General features: G+C 45.5%; 1 protein-coding gene across 1 annotated transcript in view; it reads right to left on the bottom strand.

The window, feature by feature from the left end:
- Positions 1–6,095, bottom strand: part of LOC137532857 (monocarboxylate transporter 2-like) — a 91,827-nt gene extending 85,732 nt beyond the window's left edge. Inside the window, exon 1 of the mRNA XM_068253826.1 lies at positions 6,003–6,095. The gene's annotated coding sequence lies outside the window, so the exon portion shown is untranslated. The remainder of the gene's footprint in view (positions 1–6,002) is intronic.
- Positions 6,096–23,843: the final 17,748 nt, after the last annotated feature.

Genomic DNA, 23,843 nt, shown 5'->3' with positions numbered 1-23,843 from the left:
TTTAGGAACCATAGCTGTACAAACATACTGCTTGTCTCTGCCAAGTAGCTTGTTCTGTTGCACGGAGAGGAGATGGTAGAGGATGAGTGGAGCATCTATCCAGGAGCAGGGACAACATCTGAAAAATCAAAGTCTAACTCACCAGTGATCCAACATTGAGGGACCCCTGTTCTGACTTCTACAGGAGGAGTGGCGGCGATTCAATGGCCACATAGTTTACACGGCACAATGTTAACAGGTGCTACAATTGGACTGATGCTTTGTTAGATTTCAGCAGGAAGTGATGTATGGTGATAAAATATCACTACTCTATTCCCAGTCAGGAAATAATCAATGGTGTGCTAGATCGAGCCACTATTATATAATCAATGGTGGCATTTACGGAGTTAAAAACAGCATCATTAATGGAACGCTGGGCAGAAGTATTCAGCCCTGGCATCTCTGTGTTAAGATTACAAGGAACAAGACGTCAACGCTGAAATCACACATACCAATGTAAATGCTTAAACATTATACAAGTCCACCGTTCACTCATCCCAGAGGCCATTATCAGCATATAGCTAAGGTCCTAATGCAGGCATCCCTGTATCTATTGGATTGCTGTATTTAGAACAGCAATCATATTGTGACAGTATCAGTGTGGTACTTTATTTCCAGCTTCTTATCATATTCCTCCTAGTGTTCTGATAAGAAATTAACCCTGTATAAAAAATAACGGTCTCAATGTCAACTAAAAAAAAAAAACAATACACCATGCAGAGCTTTAGAGTCGGTATAAAAGTCATGTGACTCCAAAATTGCTCAGACCCCTCAGTCTAATACAGGGGTGTCAAACTCAAATACAAAGTGTGCCGAAATTGAACGCTGAGTCATAGTCCCTGGCCAACCTCAATGTCTACTGGCCACCTTCCTCCCTTATAAAGTCCCCTGGCATTTAATGGCTCCCCTCCAACCCTTATACAGTTCCCCAGTGTCTAGTGTTCCTCCTCCCTTCCTCATACAGTTCCCTGGTGTCTAGTGGTCCTCCCTCCCCTATACAGTTCCCTGGTGTATAGTGACCCCTAGTGTTTAGTGCTTTCCCCCACCTCCCCATATGGATTCCCTGGTGATCTAGGGCCTCACCTGCAATATAGCTTTCCTGGTGGTCTAGAGTGGGCCAAACATAAAGCAAAGAGGGAAACCACTTGGGGGCCAAATTTAATGGCTGTGAGGGCCAGATTGGGCCCACAGGCTGGGGTTTGACATGTATGGTCTAATACTTACCAGGGCTGTGGAGTCGGTAAAAAAATTCATCTGACTCCTAAGTGTATGAAACCACCGACTTCTGTCCTCTGACTCCACAGCCATTGCAGGACTATGGAGTGGGTACCAATATCATTTGACTCCAACTTCGACTCCACAGTTTATGAAACCACTGACTCCAAGTACCTAAACATTGCTCTGACTCGAACTCCTCGACTCGACTCCACAGCCAATCCGACCAGAAATTCCTTTACACTGTTAATCTAGTCATAGGAAATGGGGCAATGCAAATTTCAGTATGTAGTGTCAATAGTAACAGCAACAGGCAATAAAGTCGCTAGTGCACTGAAAACAAGATGTTCAAGCATGGATATTTCCAGAAGACCAGATCGGGCAGTGTATCGCATACACTTCAATAAATCTCAAGAGACAGGCATTCCCACGCTCCCACTCCCACAGTCATTTAAGATCGGGTAGGATTATATTTTTTATGAAGATGCAAGTTGTATGTTTTGTTGCATAAGCCGGATTCATTAAAGCGATTTTAATAACACGTGAGCTGCAAGTGCCAACCTGCTTTATCTCTTGCTACTGCAAATTTCAGTATGCTCAAACTGAAATGCAATTACCTATTATCACATTTTTTCTTTATTAGATTCCCTATAGTTGCCCAAAAACTGCTGTACTTTGAAAAAATGCAGTATGCAAGACCTGTATATTTTCTCTGACTCCAACTAATGCTTTCATAGTTTTTGAATAAGCAGGTCAAATGAACACCCTCTACCTTTATCTGGCTGGTTGTGTTTAGGTAACCTTAGTGAAGAGGACTGAACTTGCTTTGCATTGCCATGGTGTACCCATGAATGTCCACCTCAATCAGGTACTCATAAGTCTATCCATTTGGGCAATAAATCATTTTGATTGTTCTTCCAAATTGAACAGGTGGCTTCACCTGCGCATGGTGCATCGTGTACAGGACACATCAAGGTTTGATCTCCAAGGTCAAGGTCTGATCTCACAGCGAATGATAAAAACGATCATATCTGATTAGTCTGTGTCAGAATTTACTTCTGATCAACAGTCAGTCTGACCAATTTCATCAGAACGTTCATCGATGAGAATTGAGTTGAGTGTACCAGCCCTCAAGCATATTAGCACAGACAATGTGGCAAGAATTCCTTAACCACACAAACACGTAACACTTCTCTCAATAGTGGCTGGGCCCTCTGCAGCTATAGCATCCCATGTTTGATTGTCACTAAGAATTTAGGATGTACTGGTCCATCAAAACTGGTGGAGAAGCATGTGTTCAGTAAGTTCCGGTGATACATTTGCAAACCTCTGATTTGCTGGGACCATTTCTTGCTTTAGCACATATTCATGGTCAGCAAATAAGAGCATTACAAATCTATCACCTGATCAAAGTGATCCCATAATTTCCATGAGGTCTCAGGCATGAGCATTACTGTTGAGTACACATGGGTTTCCTTAAGCCACTCTAGTCTCCTCCCACATCCTAAAGAAATGCTGGAATCATGCATTGTGTGCATCAAGGCTGTGGAGTTGGTACAAAAATTATCTGATGCCAACTCTTCAGTTTATGAGACCCAAAATTGCTCCGACTCATCGACTAGGACTCAGTCAAATACTAACAAAGGGCTGGGGAGGTGGTACAAAAATCCCCTGACTCAGACTCCTCAGTTTGCGGACACTCAATGGGCTTGATTCACTAAACCGTGATAACTCATATCACGGCCACGCTAGCGTTGTCACTGGCATTTTCGCGAATGCGTGGGGAAATTCACAATTGCGCATGAAAACTTGCGCCAAAACGCTAGCGCGGCTGTGATATGAGTTATCATAGTTTAGTCAATCAAGCCCTATGAGAGCAAACCCAATTGGGTTCAGGTATTTCCCGCAGAGCCCGAGGGGGAAGCTGGTACTGCGCTGGATCTCTGAGGTAAAGATTGCCATTTGCTGCTGATGGAGGGAGCCAGCGCTAGATTGGTGCTGCACAGGAAGAAAGGTGAAGCCTCATTAAGGTGGCCACTAACAGTCCAATTTCTAGTGAAAAATCGTTAGAGCGATCAGAAATTCTGATCGCATTTGTTGTCAATAATCTCCATTGATGGGCACAATCAATTATGGACAATTATAAAAATTGTCGTTCGATTGTATTCTGGTCAAACTCAAATTTGGATCTTCTTGTTGGTTGTGATAGATAGGAAGCAAAGAATGGTTCATTGATGGTGTAGTGAACAATTTTTCTTCCGATCAGAATTATAAAACGATTTTTTGCTAGACATGGATCCAGAGGCTTCCCCCTCCCGAGGGTAAAATCGCTGACGTCAGGAAGTGAAAAAACAATCGCTCTGCAAAAGCGCTTAGAAAAGGGGATTTTAAAAAAAAAAAAAATCGTAGCACGCAGATAAGCTCCAGGAGGTGCTAAAAAAATTGCGCAAAAAAATAAAAACCGCAGGTGTCAGCGATTTCGATTTTACAACAACAAAGCCTTACAGGTTTTCTTTAACTCACTTTACCTAAACTCAATATGGTATCATTAGGCTGGGAGCACACTTGTCTGTGCAGAAAACCATGTTTTCTGCCATGTGAGTTTCTGCGTTTTAAGGCCCCATTCACAATAGAGCATTTTGCCGCGATTTTGGCAAAACGCTCAAACGCTAGCACTTTTTAAAAGCGCTAGCGTAATGAAACCCTATGGGCCCATTCTTACTTGGGTGATTTGCGCAAATTGCCGCAAATCGGCCAAAAACGTGAAACGCAAATGCTTCGCCTGCACCATTTTCAGGCGATTTCCCAGGGATCGCGTTTCAGTGCTATAGAAGCGCTAAACGCGATCGCGGCAAAATCGCCGCAGTGTTCAGTGATTTTTCTGTGTGAAAGCGAGGTAAAAAATCACTCCCGTTTTGTAAGTGTGAATGGGACCTTACTCTGCTCTTGCGTTTTTTGTACATGTTAGCATTTTTTATGTATTTGCATTTTTTTATAACCTGCCTTTTCAACAAAAGAAAAAATACAGAATGAGGCCTCTTGCACACTACTTGCGATTCTGATCTTTTTATATGATCTGATTTTTTATTCTGATTAAAAAAAGAATCAAAAATCGGATCGTATAGGAAAATCGGAATCGCATGTAGTGTGCAAGAGGCCTCGGGTCTATTTATTTATGAAAATGAATGCATTTTTGCGTCTCCATAGGAAAGCATTGTATGCGATTTGCATGCAGTATGCAAGAATTATAGGCTCGGTTGACACTGAGCCTCAGACAAAATAGCCTGTTTGGAATGGACAGTTCAGTGTCTGATCCAATTGATTCTCGCATTCGGTTCCCATCCGGAGCAGATGTGCTTCCACCATAGGTTTCTTTCTAGAGGACACGTATCTGCTACCTGGAAAAGTCGTGCAGGTTGGGATTTTGCGTTTGCATTGCGGTTCGATTGATAATTCGAATTACAAACATAGGATCCATTTACGGGTTCTTTTGCCTGGCAGTGACAGTAACTTTTCCACTATGAAATGCGATCACGATTGTGATCGCGATTGCAAATGCGTTTCAATTTCCACCATGCGATTGAGCTACTATACTCAGCATGGTAAAGCTCAATTGCATCCAAAACTCGGCAGGACGACGATCGCGTGTTGACCAAAATCGCATTGCAATCGGATCACAGTAATGGAAATTGCTGCTTCAGTTTCCATTAGTTTAATGTACCTTGCGATTTGCTATCAGAATTTTCTATGCGTCCCCTAGACTTTCATCAAATGTGATTTCGCATGTGTTTTCTACTATTCAGCAAGTGTGCTCCCAGCATTAAAGGATACCCCAACTGAAATGTGACATAATAAGATAGACATGTGTATGTACAGTGCCTAGCACACAGATAACTATGCTGTGTACCTTTTCTTCTTTCTCTGCCTGAAAGAGTTAAATATCAGTTATGTAAGTGGCTGACTCAGTCCTGACTCAGACAGGAAGTGACTACAGTGTGACCCTCACTGATAAGTAATTCCCCTTTTTTACCTCTTTCTTGCTCTCAGAATACATTTTCTGCTAGGAAAGTGTTTTATAGTTGGAATTTCTTATCAGTGAGGGTCACACTGTAGTCACTTCCTGTCTGAGTCAGGACTGAGTCAGCCACTTGCATACCTTATATTTAACTCTTTCACGCAGAAACATAAAAAAAGGAACACAGCATAGTTATGTGTGTTCTAGGCACTGTACATACACATGTCTATCTCATTATGTCACATTTCAGTTGGGGTATCCTTTAAAGTGGGCACCTTTATCAAATCACTAATGCATCATTTAAGAAATAACTGATTGACACTGCTGAACATAACTAAATGAATACGCCACACTGCAAAATAAAAGCAATCTTCTTATTCAATCTTCTTATTACATAGCAATCAATTTTTCAACTCACCCTGCTTTTGTTGTCTGCCCATTGATCAGATTGTTCGATGTATAGCTATCCTCATTGAAATACCTAGGCTAACTAGCTGCAGCGTAAAACTATGCAAATTTCAATACAATCCAGTAGAATCAAATGAGAGCTCACCGACTTATGTATACACATAAGTAACCCTGGCTGACACATCAGTCAGAGAAGAAAGGACTGTGGGCAGGATGTGTCACTCACTGTCCCCCATGTGCACACACAGCTCTGGACTGCACAGGGAAGTGCAGAAAGAAGCTCAACTCAGCAGAAAGTTCAGCCGCATTTAGATATTTTACTCACCCTCTCCTGTATGACGTGTAGCTCCAGACAGCTGCAGGACAAGCTTGTGCATAGGAAGAAGCATGAGCTGCAACAAAGTTACTTTTATCACAGAAGCCACATGAGAGGAGAGGAAGGCAGAGGGGGAGGAGCCTGACAGGAGTCACACCACAGTGGGCTCTGCTGCCTCTATGCTTGCCTAGGGGCTGGCTGCAATCCTTTTTTGAAAACGGGCCAAGTCAACCTGATTGGATCGGGTATGAGCCTATGAGGAATTTCTCCTCTGCATATATTATAATAGTTTGGAAATATGAACCGTGCACGTGCTAGAGGCTTCTATTTGCTTTTGCATTAGTGGCACTGGCAGGAACGAGCTTCTCTTCAGATGCTGCAAATGCTGATATTCAGTTCTGTGGAGCTCCCTATATTAAGAGTGACTGACTTCAGATTATTATTAACTAAAAATGTAACATTTTTATATACTTTTATTATTGTGCCCTTATATACTGGCAATACTGCTGGGATTTACCGAGTACGTTAAAGGGGAACTGAAGAGAGAGGTATATGGAGGCTGCCATGTTTATTTCCTTTTAAGCAATACCAGTTGCCTAGCAGCCCTGCTGATCCTCTGCCTCTAATACTATTAGCCATAGCCCCTGAACAAGCATGCAGCAGATCAGGTGTTTAAGACTTTTATAGTCAGATCTGACAAGACTTCCTGCATGCTTGTTTCTGGTGTTATTCAGATACTACTGCAGAGAAATAGACCAGCAGGGCTGCCAGGCAACTGGTATTGATTAAAAGGAAATAAATATGGCAGGCTCTGTATACCTCTTACTTCAGTTCCACTTTAAAGAGAATCTGTATTGTTAAAATCGCTCAAAAGTAAACATACCAGTGCGTTAGGGGACATCTCCTATTACCCTCTGTCACAATTTCGCCGCTCCTCGACGCATTAAAAGTGGTTAAAAACAGTTTTTAAAAGTTTGTTTGTAAACAAACAAAATGGCCACCAAAACAGGAAGTAGGTTGATGTACAGTATGTCCACACATAGAAAATACATCCATACACAAGCAGACTGTATACAGCCTTCCTTTTGAATCTCAAGAGATCATTTGTGTGTTTCTTTCCCCCTGCTCTCATGCACTGAAGTTTCAGGCTGCTCGTTTCTTCCTGCAAACAGCTTTGCCCTTGTTTGTAATTCCTCAGTATGTGAAAGCCCAGCCAGCTCAGAGGACGATTTATCCAGCTTGTAAAAGATAAGAGAGAAGAGAGAAGCTGCTCTAATCTAAATAACACACAGGCAGTGTGCAGAGAGGGGCCTGGAAGGGGGAGTTCATAGCAGAACCACAACACTGAAGAACTTGGCAGCCTTCCAGACACAGGCCGACAAGTCTGACAGGGGAAAGATACATTGATTTATTACAGACAGTGATAGTATAACGTGCTGCAGTTAGCCAGAACACATTAGAATAGCTTTTGGAACTTGTAGGATGATAAAAAACAGGATGCAATTTTTGTTACGGAGTCTCTTTAAGGCTTCTTGCACACCAAGACGTTGCATTAGGTGGCACGTTAAGGTCGCATAACGTGCACCTAACACAACGTATGGTGCTGCAAGAGCCGACGGTAGAGTGAGCCGCGTTCAGGGGCTCGAGTCCTATAATGTCTCCCAGAGTGGCGCTGATTGGCCAGCGGGACCACGTGATGCGGAGCGAGACACTCCGCATCACGTGGTCCCGCCGGCCAATCAGCGCCCGCCAGTGCAGTGAATATTAAGTAGCCATGTGCGCGGCTACTGTAGCTGGCTCTCCCCGCCTCCTCTCCGCCCCCCCACTGCGCATGTGCAAACAGTCTAACGCGGCTATAGCCGCTCCAACGCCGTAGCATGCTGCACTTTGCACAGAACGTGCAGCGTTACATGTAACGCAACGTGGTCTGTGTGAACAGCCCACTTGTGTTACATTGCTGTGCGTTGGGGGAGCATTACTAACGTGCGCCTGTAACGTCTTGGTGTGTAAGCAGCCTAAAGGATACCTGAGGTGAAGTCTTTTGTACAAATGCAGGCTCCAGGCATAAAGTGGCAGTAAACCTCATGCTCGCCGCTACCCCATTCACCTCCAAACTGCCATGCCGCACACAACTGCACAAGCGCTGGCCCTTGATTACGCACCCATAGCCAGGAGCACTCTGTGCATTGGCACTATGAGTGATTACGCAGTGGGCACAACAGAATGCCCCCAGCCATGGGAGCACGATCAAGGACACTTGCACAGTAGTGCGCGACCTGGCCGCGACTTACAGGGGATTTTAAAGGATACCCGATGTGACAGGATGAGATAGACAGTATGTACAGTGCCTAGCACACAAACAACTATGCAGTGTTCCTTTTTTTCTTTCTCTGCCTGAAAGAGTTAAATATCAGGTTTGTAAGTGGCTGACTCAGTCCTGACTCAGACAGGAAGTGACTACAGTGTGACCCTCACTGATAAGAAATTCCCCTTTTTCCTCTTTCTTGCTCTCAGAAGCCATTTTATGCTAGGAAAGTGTTTTATAGTTGGAATTTCTTATCAGTGAGGGTCATACTGTAGTCGCTTCCTTTTTTTCTTTCTCTGCCTGAAAGAGTTAAATATCAGGTATGTAAGTGGCTGACTGTAAGTATCTGACTTTTGTGTCTCCTATTGTCACAAGTTTGCTTTAATCCTCTGGTTTTGCTACATAGTACACCATTTGCATCCTGTTGTACAGCAAAGCAAAAACAACTGTTTAGTAACAAAAATATTGGTGTCAGCCATTGTGCATCCTGGTGTATAGCAAAACAAAAAGAACTGTTTTGGTAACAAACGTAGTAGTATCTGTCATTGTGCATCCTGGTGTATAGCAAAACAAAAATAACTGTTTTGGTAACAAAAGTAGTAGTGTCTGCCTTTATATATGTTTGTGCTTTCTGCAGATTGAGTCACGGTGCAATTTCAAATTATAAACGACCAAATCACCTGGCACCTGGCATAATGTTCACATTGGAATCACTCTATTTCTGCCGGCCTGATTGGATGTGTCTTTTTGGGGGGTGACCTGAAGTGCCCTCGGTCTGAGGCGTATGTTCCCTCTTTGCCCGCTGACCGGATTGTGTGACAAGGCAGCATATGCTTTGGCTTATTGCCTATTTAGTTTTGTTTCTTCGCAAGTATGAATGTCTATTGTAGTCATCCTTGAAACCAGTTTCTGAGCTCCAATTTAATACATACATACATAGTATTTTTTCATGTTAATACAGGTGAAACTCAGTAATTCAACTTAAAAGGCAAAACTTATATATAAAATAGGAACTCTTTGCAGGTGCTTTGGATAATTTAGCTAATTACAGTCTTACACATCCAGCCTACAATATTAATTATATAAAAATATTACATTAATTATTAATATTATATATAAAATATTACATTTTCACAATATTCTAATGATCTGAGCAGGGCCGGATTTTTCATTAGGCACTGTAGGCGAGTTACGGGCGGCTCCCTGCCCACCCAAAGTGTCTCTCTCTACCTCCCTTCATTCAAAAGAGCGGAAGCAGCAGCTCCATCCTCCTGCAGTGGTGACCAGCCCCTATCAAATGATGCTCACCGGCTCCATGCGTTCCAGCGCTGAAGTCACTCCTCAGCAACACCCCCTGAATCCTCTCCATGGTTACAGCGCATCACTCTGTGCGTAACCATGGAGAGTATGCAGGGGGTGCTACGGAGGAGTGATATCAAGGCTGCCGTGAACGCATGGAGCCGGTGAGCATCCTCCCTGTTACCTCCTATGGGGCTGCTCAGGCTGCCACCACTTCTCCAGATCCGGGTCTCCTCGGTCGTTTGAGTCCTTCTTCTGCCCCCAAGTTCCCATCAGCTGCCCCGGTGCTACCTTGCTCGCGCTGTCCGGAGCGACTCTGGATTTTTGGGAGAAGGACTTGAACTTGCTGTGACCCCCTTCCCCCCCCCCCCCCCCCCCCCCCCTGAAACTTATGAGATCCGTCGCCTTAAAGCGGACCTGAACTCTTGCACAGGACAGAAGGAAAACGGAGAGAAATGCAACATAGAGAAATGTCTGCATTGAGGCCTGGTGCACACCAAAAACCACTAGCAGATCCACAAAATGCTAGCAGATTTTGAAACGCTTTTTGTTATTTTTCTGTAGCGTTTCAGCTAGCATTTTGCGGTTTTGTGAAGCGGTTTTGGTGTAGTAGATTTCATGTACTGAACAGCTACTGTAACAAAAAACGCCTGGCAAACCGCTCTGAAGTGCAGTTTTTCAGAGCGGTTTGCTTTTTTCCTATATTTAACATTGAGGCAGAAACGCATCCGCAATCCAAAATCTGCAGCAGCCCGGGAGTATGCGTTTCTGCAAAACGCCTCCCGCTCTGGGGTGCACCAGCCCATTGAAATACATTACCCTAGCAGATCCGCACCCGCAAGCGGATCGCAAACCGCAGCAGAACCGCTCTGGTGTGCCCTAGGCCAGTGTTTCTCAACTTTTTTAAACCAAGTACCCCTTATTGCTTCTCCATCTCGGCAATGTGTGCGCAAGTGCACATGCTTGGGAGAATGGGTGCTGGCTGAGGGTGCTGGATGTGGAGAGGTAGATGAGGGTGCTAGGTGGGGAGAACCTGGTGAGGGTGCTGGCTGAGGGTGATGGGTGGTGAGAGACAGGTGAGGGTGCTGTCTAAGGGTGGCAGAGGGTGATAGGTGGTGAGGGACAGGTGAGGGTGCTGTCCGAGGGTGGCAGAGGGTGATAGGTGGTGAGGGACTGGTAAAGGGGCTAGCTGAGGCTGCCAGAGGGTGAAGGGTGGGAGAGACAGGTGAGGATGTTGGCAGAGGGTGAGGGGCAGGTGAGCGTGTTGGCTGGGTTTGGCAGAGGATGAAGGGTGGGTGGCAGAGGACAGGTGAGGGTGCTGGCAGAGTGTGGTGGGCAGTGACTGACAGGTGAGGATGCTAGCTGATGCTGGCAGAGGGAGATGGGTGGTGAGGGTGTTGGCTGAGGCTGGCAGAGGGTGATGGGTGGCGAGGGACAGGCAAGGGTGCTGGCTGAGACTGGCAGAGTGAGCACACACAAAGTCAACACACACACACACCCACACACACACACACACACACACACACACACACACACACACACACAGTCAGCACACACAAGCAGTACACACAGCACACAAACAGTCAGCACACACACAAGCAGTACACACAGCACACAAACAGTCAGCACACACACAAGCAGTACACACACACATACACACACACATACACACACACACACACACACACACACACACACAGTGGCGTAGCTAATGAGCTGTGGGCCCCGATGCAAGCTTTACATTGGGCCCCACCAAGCACTCTATACATAACAATTGATACGGCGCACCAAAACCTGCCAATGGCAGCTACAGTGTCAGAGGTGCAAGAAGGGGATGGGGAACAGTTTGTTAATGATTACCACTATTCAAAGTATCTATAGAAGTGATTATTATGAACACAGGACCAATAGAGAGCTAATACTGTACTTGAGGGAGGGCCCTTCAGGGCCCCTCTAGCCCAAGGGCCCTGATGCGGTCGCTACCTCTGCAACCTCTATTGCTACGCCCCTGCACACACAGTCAGCACACACAGTCAGCACAAAAGAGCAGTACAGTCAGCAAATATTACACAGTCAGCACACATAAGCAGTACACACACAGTCAGCACACACAAGCAGTACACACACAGCACACACAAGCAGTACACACACAGCACACACAAGCAGTACACACACAGCACACACAAGCAGTACACACACAGCACACACAAGCAGAACACACACACATACAGTCAGCACACACAAGCAATACAAGCAGTCATAAAACATTACACAGTCAGCCCACACAAGCAGTACACACACACACAGCACACACAAGCAGCACACACAAGCAGCACACACAAGCAGCACACACACAGCATACACAAGCAGCACACACACAGCATACACAAGCAGAACACACACACACACACACACAAATAAGCAGCAGCTTCAACTCACGCTGCTCTGTCACTCTGTCTGTCTCCGTTATTGCAGCACGTGGTAATGTGTATCTCTCTCTTCTCCTCCTCCACATTCCTGAGGTGGGGGCACTGGTGGACGAGCTCATTCTGCCTGGCAGGGGTGCTGCTATAGTTCCTCTCTCCTCTGATTGAACTTTATGTTATATAATCACTAACGTATAGCACTGGACATTGCACAGAGCTGGAGGGGAGCTGTAAAAAGCAGCACTGAGCAGGAGGAGATAAATAGATTTTTTGGCATGGGTAACAAGTCACTGTGCATACCCCCTGCAATGGTCTGGCGTACCCCCAGGGGTACGCGTACCGCATGTTGAGAAACCCTGCCCTAGGCCTTAGAGATTTTAGCCTGTCTAATTCCCTCTCATCTGTGTCTAATCAGAAGTTGTAATTTGATCTCTCCCCTGCGTCAGCTGACTTCAGTTAAGCTCATTTGAAAGCATAGGATGTTAAAAATATGTCTGCTCTAATGAAAGCAGGAAGTAGGCACAAAGCCGATTTTTGGTAGGATTTGTATCAGCTGTAACAAAGAAATGTTTTTCTTTAACCACTTCAGGACCACAGTCTTTCTACCCCTTAAAGCGGAATATAACCCTGCATTTCAACTTTGCTCTAAAACATTATTTACAGTATATTATATGCAACCAGCATTTTTTTTTTACTAGACCAGCATTGGAAGGGTTACACAGGGCTTTAAAGTTCCTGGAGATTTCTGCAGACGAATCCGAACTTGAGTTAGATACTTTTTGTTTACAAATATGTGTTTATTGTGACTCATCTCTCTCACTGAGAAGGAGCTTGGAGGACAGCCAAAGAGATGTATCTATTGATAAACAGTTACACACTAACTAAATAGAATGTAACTATCTGAATGTCTGCACGGAACTTAAAACCTCTGTGTTTAACCCTTCCAATGCTGGTCTAGTAAAAAAAAAAATGCTTTTTGCATATAATATGCTGTAAATAATGTTTTAGAGCAAAGTTGAAATGCAGGGTTATATTCCGCTTTAAGGACCAGGCACTTTTTTTCCATTCAGACCACTGCAGCTTTCACGGTTTATTGCTCGCTCATACAACCTACCACCTAAATGAATTTTACCTCCTTTTCTTGTCACTAATAAAGCTTTCTTTTGGTGCTATTTGATTGCTCCTGCGATTTTTACTTTTTATTATATTCATCAAAAAAGACATGAATTTTGGCAAAAAAATGATTTTTTTAACTTTCTGTGCTGACATTTTTCAAATAAAGTAAAATTTCTGTATACATGCAGCGCGAAAAATGTGGACAAACATGTTTTTGATTAAAAAAAAACCCATTCAGTGTATATTTATTGGTTTGGGTAAAAGTTATAGCGTTTACAAACTATGGTGCCAAAAGTGAATTTTCCCATTTTCAAGCATCTCTGACTTTTCTGCGGACCTGTCAGGTTTCATGAGGGGCTAAAATTCCAGGATAGTACAAATACCCCCCAAATGACCCCATTTTGGAAAGAAGACATCCCAAAGTATTCAGTGAGAGGCATGGTGAGTTCATAGAAGATTTTATTTTTTGTCACAAGTTAGCGGAAAATGACACTTTCTGACAAAAAAAAGAAAAAAAAAGTTTCCATTTCTTCTAACTTGCGACAAAAAAAATGAAATCTGCCACGGACTCACTATGCTCCTCTCTGAATACCTTGAAGTGTCTACTTTCCAAAATGGGGTCATTTGTGGGGTGTGTTCACTGTCCTGGCATTTTGGGGGGTGCCTAATTGTAAGCACCCCTGTAAAGCCTAAAGATGCTCATTGGACTTTTGGCCCCTTAGCGCAGTTAGGCTGCAAAAAAGTGCCACACATGTGGTATTGCCGTACTCAGGAGAAGTAGTATAATGTGTTTTGGGGTGTATTTTTACACATACCCATGCTGGGTGGGAGAAATATCTCTGTAAATGACAATTGTTTGATTTTTTTTACACACAATTGTCCTTTTACAGAGATATTTCTCCCACCCAGCATGGGTATGTGTAAAAATACACCCCAAAACACAATATACTACTTCTTCTGAGTACGGCGATACCACATGTGTGACACTTTTTTGCAACCTAGGTGCGCTAAGGGGCCTAACGTCCTATTCACAGGTCATTTTGAGGCCTTTGGATTCTAGACTACTGCTCAAGGTTTAGGGCCCCTAAAATGCCAGGGCAGTATAGGAACCCCACAAGTGACCCCATTTTTGAAAGAAGACACCCCAAGGTATTCTGTTAGGAGTATGGTGAGTTCATAGAAGATTTTTTTTTTTGTCACAAGTTAGCGGAAAATGACACTTTGTGAAAAAAAAAACAATACATATCAATTTCCGCTAACTTGTGACAAAAAATAAAATCTTCTATGAACTCATCATACACCTAACAGAATACCTTGGGGTGTCTTCTTTCTAAAATGGGGTCACTTGTGGGGTTCCTATACTGCCCTGGCATTTTAGGGGCCCTAAACCGTGAGGAGTAGTCTTGAACCCAAATGTCTCAAAATGACCTGTGAAATCCTAAAGGTACTCATTGGACTTTGGGCCCCTTAGCACAGTTAGGCTGCAAAAAAGTGTCACACATGTGGTATCGCCGTACTCAGAAGAAGTAGTATAATGTGTTTTGTGGTGTATTTTTACATATAACCATGCTGGGTGGGAGAAATATCTCTGTAAATGACACATTTTTGATTTTTTTTACACACAATTGTCCATTTACAGAGAGATTTCTCCCACCCAGCATGGGTATGTGTAAAAATACACCACAAAACACATTATACTACTTCTCCTGAGTATGGCGATACCACATGTGTGACACTTTTTTGCAGCCTAGGTGCGCTAAGGGGCAGTGGCGTAGCTAAGGAGCTGTGGGCCCCGATGCAAGTTTTACAATGGGGCCCCCCATGCACTCTATACATAGCAATTGAAATGGCGCACTAAAAGCTGCCAATGGCAACTACAATGTCAGAGGTGCAAGAAGGGGATGGGGAATAGTTTGTTAATGATTACCACTATTCAAAGTATATATATACATGATTATTATGAGCACAGGACCAATATAGAGCTAATACTGTAGTTGAGGGAGGGCCATTCGGGGCCCCTCTGGCCCAAGGGCCCCGATGCGGTCGCTACCGCTGCACCCCCTATTGCTACGCCCCTGCTAAGGGGCCCAACGTCCTATTCACAGGTCATTTTGAGGCATTTGTTTTCTAGACTACTCCTCACGGTTTAGGGCCCCTAAAATGCCAGGGCAGTATAGGAACCCCACAAGTGACCCCATTTTAGAAAGAAGACACCCCAAGGTATTCCGTTAGGGGTATGGTGAGTTCATAGAATATTTTATTTTTTGTCACAAGTTAGTGAAAAATGACACTTTGTGAAAAAAACAATAAAAATCTAATTTCCGCTAACTTTTGACAAAAAATAAAATCTTCTATGAACTCATCATACACCTAACAGAATACCTTGGGGTGTCTTCTTTCTAAAATGGGGTCACTTGTGGGGTTCCTATACTGCCCTGGCATTTTGCGGGCCCAAAACTGTGAGTAGTCTGGAAACCAAATTTCTCAAAATGACTGATCAGGGGTATAAGCATCTGCAAATTTTGATGACAGGTGGTCTATGAGGGGGCAAATTTTGTGGAACCGGTCATAAGCAGGGTGGCCTCTTAGATGACAGGATGTTTTGGGCCTGATCTGATGGATAGGAGTGCTAGGGGGTGACAGGAGGTGATTGATGGGTGTCTCAGGGGGCGGTTAGAGGGGAAAATAGATGCAATCAATGCACTGGGGAGGTGATCGGAAGGGGGTCTGAGGGGGACCTGAGGGTTTGGCCGAGTGATCAGGAGCCCACACGGGGCAAATTAGGGCCTGATCTGATGGGTAGGTGTGCTAGGGGGTGACAGGAGGTGATTGATGGGTGTCTCAAGGTGTGATTAGAGGGGGGGAAATAGATGCAAGCAATGCACTAGCGAGGTGATCAGGGCTGGGGTCTGAGGACGTTCTGAGGTGTGGGCGGGTGATTGGGTGCCCGCAAGGGGCAGATTAGGGTCTAATCTGATGGGTAACCGTGACAGGTGGTGATAGGGGGTGATTGATGGGTAATTAGTGGGTGTTTAGAGGAGAGAAGAGATGTAAACACTGCACTTGGGAGGTGATCTGATGTCGGATCTGCGGGCGATCTATTGGTGTGGGTGGGTGATCAGATTGCCCGCAAGGGGCAGGTTAGGGGCTGATTGATGGGTGGCAGTGACAGGGGGTGATTGATGGGTGGCAGTGACAGGGGGTGATTGATAGGTGATTGACAGGTGATCAGTGGGTTATTACAGGGAATAACAGATGTAAATATTGCACTGGCGAATTGATAAAGGGGGGTCTGAGGGCAATCTGAGCGTGTGGGCGGGTGATTGGGTGCCCGCAAGGGGTAGATTAGGGTCTAATCTGATGGGTAACAGTGACAGGTGGTGATAGGGGGTGATTGATAGGTGATTGATGGGTAATTAGTGGGTGTTTAGAGGAGAAAATAGATGTAAACAATGGATTTGGGAGGTGATCTGATGTCGGATCTGCGGGCGATCTATTGGTGTGGGTAGGTGATCAGATTGCCCACAAGGGGCAGGTTAGGGGCTGATTGATGGGTAGCAGTGACAGGGGGTGATTGACTGGTGATTGACGGGTGATTGACGGGTGATTGACAGGTGATTCACAGGTGATCAGGGGGGATAGATGCATACAGTACACGGGGGGGGGGGGGTCTGGGGGGGGGGGGTCTGGGGAGAATCTGAGGGGTGGGGGGGTGATCAGGAGGGGGCAGTGGGGGGGATAAAAAAAATAGCGTTGACAGATAGTGACAGGGAGTGATTGATGGGTGATTAGGGGGGTGACTGGGTGCAAACAGTGGTCTGGAGGGTGGGCAGGGGGGGGTCTGAGGGGTGCTGTGGGCGATCAGGGGGCAGGGGGGGGAAATCAGTGTGCTTGGGTGCAGACTAGGGTGGCTGCAGCCTGCCCTGGTGGTCCCTCGGACACTGGGACCACCAGGGCAGGAGGCAGCCAGTATAATAGGCTTTGTATACATTACAAAGCCTATTATACTATGTACATGCGGCGATCCGGGTGCTAGTAACCCGCCGGCGCTTCCGAACGGCCGGCGGGTTACTACGAGCGGTGGGCAGAGCCAGTCCCCGGCGGCTGATCGCGTCACGAATGACGCGATCGCCGCATAACCACTCCCGCAGCCGCCCCCGCCGATGGGCGTATTGCGGTCGTTTGGGCCCGGACTTTGCCGCCGCCCATCGGCTGGGGGCGGTCCTCAAGTGGTTAAAGGGAACCTGAGATGAGAAGCGTCTCAGGTTCCATACTTACCTGTAGCTTCCTTAAGCCCCCTTAAGGCCGCTCGGCCAGGTTTTCGGGCTGAATTACGGGGGACTGGAGCCCCTCAGTGAGACGGCGAGTGACGAGCGGCCTTAAGGGAGCTTAACGAAGCCCCAGGTAAGTATGAGACGTACGCTGGTTAATATGCTGTTACATATCTTTTACAGTAGAGAGTGCAAGTTCTGTGTTCAGGTCCGCTTTAACCATTCCACTGACTGCTCTCTGCGTTTGCTCTCTTTACCTACGTGGCCTGCTGTACTCTCCCACCTATCTACCCTCACTGGCTCCTCTCTGTGCTGTCCCACCTACCCCCACTGTTTCCTCTCTGTGCTCTCTATACCTATCTACTGTACTTTCCCACCTACCTACCCCCACTGTTTCCTCTCTGTGCTCTCTATACCTATCTACTGTACTTTCCCACCTACCTACCCCCACTGTTTCCTCTCTGTGCTCTCTATACCTATCTACTGTACTTTCCCACCTACCTACCCCCACTGTTTCCTCTCTGTGCTCTCTATACCTATCTACTGTACTTTCCCTTTCCCACCTACCTACCCCCAATGACTCCTCTCTGTGCTCTTCCACCTACCCCTGCTGACTCTTCTCTGTGCTCTCTATACCTACATACTGTACTCTCCCATCTACCTACCCCTACTGACTCCTTTCTGTGCTCTCTATATCTACCTACTGTACTTTCCCACCTACCTGTTCTGGTTCATGCATTTGTATCCTCCCGCCTAGACTACTGCAACGCCCTGTTCATCGGATCTACAGATAAGGTTCTGCGCCCCTTACAACTAGTACAGAATGCTGCAGCCAGACTCCTAGCCAATGCCCCCCCGCAGCTCACACATCACCCCAGTACTGCAAACTCTCCACTGGTTGCCAGTAAAATGGAGAATCAATTTTAAGATCTGCCTGCTGACATTCAAGGCTCTACACCACATGGGACCCAAATACATAGCGGATCTATTGGAACTTTATGCCCCTCCGCGCACCCTCCGCTCTGCCAACAAGATGAAGCTGGTTATTCCCAGGATACACTTAACATTTGGTGCTCGGGCCTTTTCCTATGCAGCCCCTATTCTATGGAAGTCACTTCCACAATCAGTATGAGAGGCTCCTTCTCTGGACAGCTTTAAAAAAATTCTAAAAACTCACCTCTTTTCCCTAGCCTTTGAGGCTGCATAATGCAGGGTCACAGCGCTTTGAGTCCCCAGGGAGAAAGGCGCTATATAAATATTATTGTTATGTTATTGATGTTATTGTTACCTACCTCCACTGTCTCTTCTCTGTGGTCTCTATACCTACCTGCTGTACACAGTTACTACCTGCCTACCTATCCCCACTGACTCCTCTCTGTGCCCTCTATACTTACCTGCTGGGCTCTCCCACCTACCTACCCCCATTGACTCTTCTCTGTACTCCCCCACCTACCTATCCCCACTGACTCTTCTCTGTACTCTCCCACCTACCTACTCCCACTGACTTCTCTCTGTGCCCTCTATACCTACCTGCTGGGTTCTCCCACCTACCTACCCTAGATATCTGCATTACATTGTGTGGTTTTATTAAATAATAAAAAGGGGTGTGCCATTAGGGGGTGTGGTCTGTGTTAAGGGGCAGAGTTTATGGCACCAGAGCTTTTGTGCCTATAGGCTCCTGAGCTGTGAATCCAGCCCTGGATCGGAGATTTTGATTTGGGGGTTCACATAAGCTGTAAGCCATAATCATCAAAATTATAACAAATAAAAGCTTGAAATATTTTGCATTGCATGTAATAAGTCTTTTTCATATATTAAAAGGAAAAAAAGGATACAGAGAGCCCAATAGAGTGTAGTGATACCAGGATGATGGCAATATCAATATAAACTATTTAATAAGAGGAGGTAGTGGTAGACTTACCTCCTCCAGTAGACACCAAAAATAATTTCTTTAAAATAAACAACAATTTATTCACATTGCTCCAAAAATGCAATGCATTTTGCAGGTTTCATCCTGCTTCATCAGGCAACAAAACGGAGCAGTAGCATAAAGGATGAGGAGAAGAGCCAAGTACCTCTTCTGTCACAGAGTTATTTTAAACCAATGATTGTTGGTGTCTACTTGGAGGAGGTAGGTCTACGGCTCAACACACACCATACAATCTAGGTTGTACAATCTTCAAGGTATTTTCAATCTGTTGGCCCTTATACTACATAGATTTGGTAAATCTGTACAACCAAGATTGTATGGTGTGTGTTGAGCTGTAACCACTACCTCCTCTTTTTAAATAGTTTTTAGTCACTTTTATACTACTTTGGCACCTCTGTTATACATCTCATTTCATTTATTTCATAGATTAGTTTCACCTTTTAATTTGGACTTTTGCAGGATATTAACACTTTTTGAGTTTCACCTGTATTTCCAAGATTTGTATAGTTTTATGGTTTCCTCCTCCTTTATTAATGATTTAGATTAATCTGTGTCTTTTCCATTCTCTGTCCCCTGACTTTAGACTGTACTGTAGCAGAAAGACCGCATACTCCACCTGGATTCAAACAGCATACGCTTACTTTATTTGCTTTATATGTGCATTACATGCAGTACCAAAGTAAAAGTTTAAAGCATTTGAGTAAGGTCACCTAGACTGAAACATTATGCTGTTTGCACTTTGGAACTGCCTATAATGCAACTATAAAGCAAATAAAGCAGGCATACGCTGTTTGAATCCAGGTGGAGTCCTGGGTCTTTCTGCTACAGTTTGGACTTTGCCCTTTGGGGTCTGGTTTGACTCGCTCGTGCATAATCATTCGGATTCTGAATATTTCTGAACACATCCTTGGTCTAGAAGTTTAGCTTGGACTATGCCTGTCTGTAGCCTCCTTCCCAATTCAAATGAGGTGGCATTCTTATTGATGAATGCAAAGGAAGCATGGGAGTCCAGTAGTTAGGCTTTATTCAAGCAGCTTGTCACAGCAGTGCAGATGTAGGTTGTGTGGGCACAGCTTCAGTGTAGTGCAAACATTGGACTAAGGGGTGGGTCACCAAGACACTAAGTAGGTCAGGCTTTCTCAACCAGGGTTTCTTGAGTACTTTGCAGGGGTTCCTTGGCATTGTCCCCCGTTGTGGAGTAAGTGTAATAGAGCACATTATAATAGGAGTATCAGAATAACAATGAGCACATTCATAGAAAGCTCTAGAATAAGGAGACAGTATAATGAGTGGCAGTGTAATAGGGGGTAGTGAAATAAACAGTCAGCCACATCTACTTTTAAAGACCATGCCTCCTGCAAAATAAATTCAGGAGCTCCTCGAAATCCACAAATTATTTGCAGGGTTCCTCCAGGGTAAAAAGGTTGAGAAAGGCTGAAGTAGGCCATCACAACAGCCATTTTGCGTTCAAAAGACTCTTGCTCACATGTGGTCTGGTCGTGGAGGTGGCCCAGGGAGCAGGCCTAATAAGCGATTACCTCTTCCCAACGAACCACTTATCCAAGCCTACAGGAACTAAAGTTAGGTTGCTGTGCATCATGAATGTAAACACACATTACTGTGCATCAAATAAGTACTCCCTTCTACAAATTAGAGGAGGGGGTTCCATCTGATCCTCAGGATAGAAGCTCTTGGACCGCTTGGTCTAAACTAAATGACTGTCTGGAGTTGGCGTGCTTCTTGGAGGAATAATCTTAGTAATCCTTATTGATCCGCCTTTGACATCATGGACCAGGCGGTTCTCGTCTCTAACCTTGGGTAGTCCCGCACGATGTAGGGACATAGCGATGGAACTGGAAACTGTCTGCTGTTGTGTATATGAGTATGCGTGTGACTGGATAACACTGACCATGCCCCTTGAGGAAGCCAGAACCAGCTGGCGAAACATGTTGGGATACGCCCACGTGGCATTGTGATTGATGGGGCAGGCCACCCCACATATTGTTGAACAGCGTAGCAGAGCAATGAGGCAGGCCATCCCACGTCCCACAGCATACACTTACTTTATTTGCATTATATGTGCACAATAATACGTGGGGTGGCCTGCCTCGTTCCTCTGCTGTGCTGCTCAACAATAACCACATCTGGACGAGCAGACTTTTACTTGTGTGCAACTGCATGACCTTCTCCATGTCTGGACGTATAAGCCCACAGCTGGATGATAAAGGCGAGAGACTGGTATCGTATATTTACTTAAGTATGTATGAATTTACTTTTTTATTTTAATTGATGGAACCCACTGGAGGTGAATGCTACCTAAGGCCAAAGCTACCGATTATTACTTTGGAGTTCCTGGTGTTGTTGAAAATTAGGTAGAGGAGATGTCCATGAAAAAAGACTTTCAATAGACATGCCTTGGAGTCAGAGTGAGCGACAGGTTGAGTGACAGGTGGGTTGCATCCCCTTCCCACATGCTCTGGTGGCATATCAAAGGACAGTGAGTGGCTATAAACTCCACAAAGAGAGCAGGGTGAGTGCGACCATAAGCGTGTGGTTTCCTTTTTAATGTATCAAAACTGTGACACATTTGACAAAATATCTTCTGACATAATGTAGCTAAAATAATGTTCTGTGCAGGTAACAGTAACAATAGCCCTGCGACCCCTGCGATGGCAGAGGGAAGGGGCCCACTCCTCCTCCCTCCCATTTTGCAGAGTTTTAGTTCTGTGCTATGTACATATATTTACCTGATCCCGCAGCATAGCATGTCCTCTTCCTCCCAGCAGCCACTCGCTCTGTGCTGCATGATTAGGAGCCGTCTACACAGCACAGAGCGAGTGGCTGCTGGGAGGAAGAGGACATGCGACGCAGCAGGGTCAGGTAAATGTATGCACATAGCACGGCATTAATACTGTGGCCGGGTGGTTGGTGTGTAGTCACTGGCCACTTCTGGGGGAGGGGGTGGCAGGGCCATCTGCAGAGAGGCCTTGGACAATCTTATTTGCCAGTGTTTTTACTGCCCTGGTTTTGCAGAATGGGGCAGTTAATGTGAGAGTAATGTTTTGGGTTGTGGTAGGGATCCATAGCACTCCTAGAACATGCTAGCCAAGTGAGAACATACAAATACCATGCATGTCTTTACCTTTTCCTACACATTTATTTGTAGCGTAAGAGCTGATTAGCAATGACTTACCTAACATTATCTTCTGTTACGCTTACATAACACACAAAGTAAATCAATCAGGTGGCAAAGTAACAGCTCAGATCAGTTCTGCTTCCCAGAGCGACTGTTGAAACAGGTGCTGAATAGCTACTAACAAGTCCGGATATTGACCTTTCCAAAGAGTGCTAGCTACTGTACTCCTTATTCTCCCTTATCTTCGCACAAGACTTGGGTGTGGCAGATTGTTTAAGTGATTCACTCAGTTGAACCATGCACCACCAATATAACTTTTACAATGTCAGAGCACAATATAGTCTGATACAAGTTAGCACACTTCTAAAAGTGTAATTCCAGTTGCAGAATTGGAGCCATACAACTTTCAGTGTGGCCACCATGGAAACTGTTTTCCCCAAGGGTTGCTATGCTATGCAGAAGCAGTGCAATATTTGTTCTGCACAGATGCACTGTACTGTAACTGCACTGTTCTAGAGTCCATCGCAGGGTTCACTGCCGCTCCCAGGCTGAGGTATGACATTCATCAAATGAGTAAATATGAATGTTGTCTGTATTTTCTGCAATGCCTGACAAAGTATAGGTAGCCATATGTGCCCTGAGTATTAAGCAGCCCCTCCTCAGTATGGGTATTCAGATGTGCCCCCAGTATTAAGCAGCCCCCTCCCCAGTATGGGAAGCCAGATGTGCCCCCAGTATTAAGCAGCCCCCTCCCCAGTATGGGTAGCCAGATGTGCCCCCAGTATTAAGCAGCCCCCTCCTCAGTATGGGTATTCAGATGTGCCCCCAGTATTAAGCAGCCCCCTCCCCAGTATGGGAACCCAGATGTGCCCCCAGTATTAAGCAGCCCCCTCCCCAGTATGGGTAGCCAGATGTGCCCCCAGTATTAAGCAGCCCCCTCCCCAGTATAAGTAGCCAGATGTGCCCCCGGTATTAAGCAGCCCCCTCCCCAGTATGGGAAGCCAGATGTGCCCCCAGTATTAAGCAGCCCCCTCCCCAGTATGGGTAGCCAGATGTGCCCCCAGTATTAAGCAGCCCCCTCCCCAGTATGGGTAGCCAGATGTGCCCCCAGTATTAAGCAGCCCCCTCCCCAGTATGGGTAGCCAGATGTGCCCCCAGTAGTAGGTAGCCCCTCCCCGTTATAGCAAGCCAGATGTACCCCCAGTATTAGGTAGCCCCCTCCCCAGTATAGCTAGCCAGATATGCTCCTAATATACGTAGCCCCTCCCCAGTTATAGCTAGCCAGATGTGTCCCCCTTCCCAGCATTAGGTAGCCTCCCCCCCCCCCAGTATAGCTAACAAGATGTGCCCCCCCCCCATTAGGCAGC

Source organism: Hyperolius riggenbachi, chromosome 9 (assembly GCF_040937935.1).
Source record: "Hyperolius riggenbachi isolate aHypRig1 chromosome 9, aHypRig1.pri, whole genome shotgun sequence".
NCBI lineage: Eukaryota > Metazoa > Chordata > Amphibia > Anura > Hyperoliidae > Hyperolius > Hyperolius riggenbachi.
Note: the sequence above shows the minus strand (reverse complement) of the source record. Positions and strands in the feature narration are given on the sequence as shown.